This window comes from Myotis davidii, unplaced genomic scaffold, assembly GCF_000327345.1.
Source record: "Myotis davidii unplaced genomic scaffold, ASM32734v1 scaffold424, whole genome shotgun sequence".
Lineage (NCBI taxonomy): Eukaryota > Metazoa > Chordata > Mammalia > Chiroptera > Vespertilionidae > Myotis > Myotis davidii.
In genome coordinates this window covers 469,506-475,581 of record NW_006295827.1, presented here as the reverse complement: position 1 = coordinate 475,581, position 6,076 = coordinate 469,506, and the positions used below count along the sequence as shown (strand labels likewise).

Below are 6,076 nucleotides of genomic sequence, written 5' to 3'. Positions count from 1 at the left end.
ATAAACTAATGAACAATAATAGATACAGAGGCAGAGCAGCATCGAACAGACTGTCAAACTACAGCGGGAAGGCCGGGGAGGGTTGGGGGGATGGGGTAAAGGATCAACCGAAGGACTTGTATGCATGCATATAAGCATAACCAATGGACACAAGACACTGGGAGGTAGGGGAGGCCAGGGGAAGGTCAAGGGGAGAAAAAAAGAGACATATGTAATACTCTTTGTAATACTTTAAGCAATAAAACAAATTTTTTTAAAAAATTCATTTTTATGGCCAAGTAATATTCCATTGTATATATGTACTATTACATTTATATCCACTCTTCTATTGATGGGTCCTTAGGGAACTTCCATATCTTGGCTATTGTAAATAATATATAAAAGGCTAAGTAACTGTCCATACATCCGTCCAACCATCCCACTGACTGGTACATATGACGCACACTGGCAATTTAAAAATAAACGTTGACTCACTCCCCATGCGTGATACATATAAAGTTCTCACTGGTGCCAATCGCATGCATGGGTTTCAATCTGTCATTGTCGACCGTGAATTTGGTTGTTTTTGTTGACATTTCTATTATAAAGGGCAAGTAGCAATATTAAAATATTTCTTCTAATTAATTTCCTATCAGTGTGCACAAATCCGTCCACCGGGCCACTAGTTGTAAATAATGCTGCAATTAACTTAGCGGTGCAAATATCCTTTTGAATGAGAGTTGGGGGTTTCTTTGGATGTACACCAGAAGTGGAATTCCTGGGTCATTAAGGTAGTTTTAATTTTTGCTGTTTGATGATTTATTGATGATAGCCATTCTAACAGATATGGTTTTAATATGAATTTTCCTGATGATTAGTGATGTTGAGCATCTTTTCATGTCTATTGGCCACAGGTATATTTTTTATGCAATTGTGATGGGATCGTTTTCTTAGTTTTTCTTTCTGATAGTTGGTGTATATAAAAATGCAATCTCAATTTCTGAATATTTATTTTGTATCCTGCAACTTTAGTGAATTTATCAGTTCTAGTAGTTTTTTGGTAGAATCTTTAGGGTTATCTTGTCATCTGCAAATGACATTTTTACTTCTTCCTTTCCAATCGAAATGCCTTTTACTTTTTCCTTCTGTGTCTAACTGCTGCGACTAGAACTTCCAGTACTATATTGAATAAAAGTGGTGAAAACAGACATTCCTGTCTTATTCCTGATCTTAAGAAAAACATTTTTAGTTTTCCCCCCTTGAGTATGATATTAGCGGTGGGTTTGTCATATATGGCCTTTATTATGTTGAAGTATGTTCCCTCTATTTCTAATTTGCTGAGAGTTTTTAATCATAAATTGGTGCTGGATTCTGTCATCTACTGATATGATCATATGATTTTTACCCTTCATTTCATTTATGTGGTGTATCATATGAAATGATTTTCAGATACTGAAACTTGCATCCTCTGAATAAATCCCACTTCATCATAGTGTATGATCTTTTTACTATATTACTGATTTCAGTTTGCTAATATTTTATTGAGGACATTTGCATCATGTTCATCAGGGATTTTGGCCTATAATTTCCTTTCTTTGTCATGTCTTTATCTAGTTTTAGAATCAGTATAATGCTGGCCTTGTACAATGAGCTTGGGAATCTTTCCTCCTCTCGAAGTATTTGGAGAAGTTTGAGGATAGGTGTTAGTTCTTCTCTGAATGTTTGGTAAAATTCACCCGTTAAGTCATCCAGTTCATGACTTGTGCTTATTGGAAGTTTTTTGATTACTATTTCAATTTCATTGCTTGTAATCAGTCTGCTCAGAATTTCTGTTTCTTCTTGTTTTAATCTTGGAAGATTGTATGTTTCTAGAAATTTATCCATTCCTTCCAGATTATTCAATTGTTCATACTATATTTTTTTTATACTCCTTTGTATTTTTGTGGTGTCAGTTGTCACTTCTCTTTCATTTCTGTTTTTATTTATTTGGGTCCTATCTTTTTTTCTTATGTGTCTGTTTAAAGGTTCATCAATCTTACTTATCTTTTCAAATAAGCAGCTTTTGATTTCCTTGATCTTTTGTATTGTATTTTAAACTGTATTTTATTTCCACTCTAAACTTTATTTCCTTCCTTCTATTCACTTTGGGCTTAGTTTATTGTTCTTTTCCTAGTTCCTTTAGGTTTAAGGTTAGATTGTTTGAGATTTTTCTTGTTTCTTAAGGTATGCTGTTATTGCTATAAATTTCCCTCTTAGGACTGATTTTGCTAGTGTAAGAGCCTCTGGCACAACTTCAAGTGTACCAACATTTGAATTTTGGGGTGCCAGCAGAAGAGAGAGAGCAAGATATTGAAAACCTATTTGAAGAAATAATGACAGAAAACTTCCCCTACCTGGTGTTTTTTTTCTGAAAGGTATTCTTTAAGAAGAGGAAGAAGAAAAAGGTAAAGATACAAATTATGAACAACAAATACACATCTATCAACAAGTGAATTTAAAAATCAAGTGAATAAATAATCTGATGAACAGGATAAACTGGTGAATATAACAGAATCAGGGGCATAGAAAGGGAGTAGACTGACAATTCTCAGGAGAAAAGGGGTGTGGGTGGTGAGGGAAGAGACTGGAAAAAGAAATCATACACCTATGGATGAGGATGGGGCGGGGGGAAGTGTAAGGAAAAGGATGGGATGGGAACCTGGTGGAGGGGAGCTATGGGGGGAAAAAAGAGGAACATCTGTAATAATCTGAACAATAAAGATTTAATTTTTTAAAAAAAGAACCTGATTATAAAACAAGTTAACAACTAACAATTTCATATCCTAGTTGAGAAAAATATTAAAAGTGTATAGGTTCCTGGATAAAGAATATTACAACATACTGAGTTTAACTGACATCTGATTTTTAAATTTTTTTTATTATAGTTGGCACAAAATATTATACTAGTTTCAGGTATATAACATAGTGATTCAACATTTATATACCTGATGTGATCACCACAATAAGTCTAGTAACTATCTGTCACTGTGCAAACTTATTGCAATATTATTGACTATATTCCCTGTGCTGTAATGACATGTGATCTTTTTACCCAAAAGCTAAGAGCTTTAGGAGGGAAAATGCCAAACTAATGAAAGACTTTATCGATGAATCATGAGAAAATTTTTTCTCATAAGATCATTTTTTAAAATGGTGCCCCTAGGGCTCTTTGAACTCTAAAATTCAAGATGTAAAATCCTTATTTCCTGTCATTTTCCCTCCCAAAACCAACTGCTCTTGAATGTTCTCTAATGCTATGGAAGCAATCACTTTCAGCATCGGGTGCTGAATCTCAAAACTAGAGCCCTCCCTTCCCTGACCCCTCACATCCAAAATATGACCAGCCCCCATCAATTCTTCCTTAGTAGCATTTATATCACCATGCCCTGACACGGCCCTAACACAGGCCCTCACTTCTGGGACTCAGAAACAATCTTCCAATCCAGTGTTTGCGGTTTCAAAATTCTGCAGACTGCTGGAGATTATTATGCCAAAGTAGAATAGAGCTCCATTATCTAGGACATATGGCCTAAATATCAAACCTCCATACTACAGGCTTTTCATGAACTAGTTCCATCATATGACTTCCATGCTATTTCCTGTCTCATTAACACCTACTTATTAGGTGTTAAACTACCTAAGGCAACAAGAATGGCCTCATAAATGTCCTTTGCTCTGGGAAGATTTTCCAAATCGCCTGAGACTATGACAGTTCCTCTGCCACAGGACTTCACTGTACCATGAACTTGCCCAACAAGAGCATATTTTAGTTGCTTCAGAAGTTACCTCCCTTATCCTACTCAATCTTGCCAAGACTGCTTACTTTGTGAATATATACCCGGCCAGGGCTTCTCACAGTTCTAGATACTAGAATTCTAAGACAAAGGTTCCAGCAAACAGCCATCTTCTCTCTATGGCTTCATGTGGCCTTTTCTTAGTGTGTACACAAGGTTGGGTTGGGAGGCTGGGGGTGGGCATGCTCTAGTGTCTCTTCATATAAGAAAACCAATTCTGTCAGATTAGAGTCCCACCTTTATGGCTTCAGTTAGCATTAATTACTTTCTTAGAGACCCCATCTCAAATACAGCTACACTAAGGGGTCAGGACTTCAACCCATGAATTTTGAAATGACATAAACATTCTGTCTATAACAGTAGGTGACCCTTAAATTAGCCATCAGGAGGAGAACCAAGATGGTGGCATAGGTAAATGCTTGTACTTGTTGCCTCCCACAACCACGTCAAAACTAAAATACAGAACAACTGCATCCAGAACCACAGGAAAGCTGGTTGAGTGGAAGTACTATAACTAGAGAGGTAAAGAAGAAAGCACACTGAGACTGGTAGAAGGTACGGAGGCGTGGAACGGGCTGGTCCGGCATCCCAGTGTGCCACTTTTTTAACTGGGACAATATCAAGTACAACAACATTCACATTATAGGTGTTTCAGAAGGATAAGAAAGAGAGGGAGATATTGAAAACCTAATTATAGAAATAATGATGGAAAACTTCCCCAACCTGTTAAAGGAAACAGACACAAAAGTCCAGGAAGCACATACAGTCCCAAACAAGATGAACCCAAGGAGGCCCACCCCAAGATATGTCATAATTAAAATATCAAAGGTTAAAGACAAAGAGAGAATCTTAAAAGTAACAAGAGAAAAGCATTAGTTATGTACAAGGGAGCTCCCATAGACTATCAACTGATTCTGCAACAAAAACTTTGCAGGCCAGAAGAGAATGGCATAAAACATTCAAAGTGATGAAAAGCAAGTACCTACAACCAAGATTACTCTAACCGGAAGGCTATCATTTAGAGTAAGACAGATAAAGGGTTTCCCAGATAAGAAAACACTAAAGGACATGAGTTCATCACCACCAAACCAGTATAACAGTAGCCCACTCTTGACCTTTACTAATTTTTTGGTATTAATCTACCTTTATGGTGATATAATTCACATACCATAAAATTCAGCCTTTTAAAGTATACAATTCAGTAGCATAGTCATGAACATGTGCAAACAACACCACCATATAATTCAAGAACACTCTCATCACCCCAAAAAGAAATCCCATAGATATCAGCAATCACTTCCCAATCTGTTCTTCCCCTAGTCCCTGGCAACCACCAATCTACTTCCTATCTTTATGGGTAACTATTCTGAACATTTCCTATAAATGAAATCATATAATATGTGGCCTTTTGTGTCAGACTTTTTTCACCTACTACATGTTTTCAAGGTTCATCCATGTCTACTACTTTAAAAAAGCATTTTTAATGGAAAATTTGAATTAGAAACTAGGCAGAATAGTAGACTAGTAAACCTCTATGTATCCATCATCTAGCCTCAATAACCCCCAACCCATCCACACATCACATACCTCACCTGAATTGAATTCCAGATATTATATTGTTTCTGTGTAAATATTTCCATAAGGACATTTTATAATAGCTGTTCTAACACTTAGCCTCCTGATCAGAGTTTTCCTTATTTTAATGGCCTACATCTACGAAGAGCTGAATTTTCCCTTTGCTAGGCATTATTTACTTAAGAAATACACTGGATTCATACATTCTGCCTAATAAAAGCACTGAAGGGGAAAAACAAAGAGTTATGAACCAAAATCTCAGAGAAATTTCTCCACAGGCCAAGATTCGAAGTGATCTAAAATATGATAAACACCTCAATATTTCTTCTGACAGTCAGAAACACTCATATGGAGGTTGTTTACTTTTTAGTTTTCCCTCGTCATCCCGGAAAAGGCCTAGAAGTTTATTACAAGTGGGTTTTGCTTTTGTTTTTTAGCATGCACCAATTACAATCCAGAAAGCACTTCAAATGCCTATGTGAGGACTACATACAAAGTAATTTCACACAAAAGAAGAGCATTTATGAACCCAACAGAGAGACTTTAGGGTTTTTTAAATTATTGTTTTAGGAAAGGTAGCAAACAAGCAGATATTCACTGTTATAAGGTGAGGGGAAAATTAAGAGGAAAGAGAAGAAAGGAGAAGTAAGGATAAGGGTGGCAGAAGAATTCATGTTCAAATTACTCTT

General features: G+C 36.3%; 1 protein-coding gene across 1 annotated transcript in view; it reads right to left on the bottom strand.

The window, feature by feature from the left end:
* LOC102774018 (S-adenosyl-L-methionine-dependent tRNA 4-demethylwyosine synthase) overlaps nt 1-6,076 on the bottom strand; it is a 108,316-nt gene that overhangs the window by 2,016 nt on the left and 100,224 nt on the right. The window lies entirely within an intron of this gene.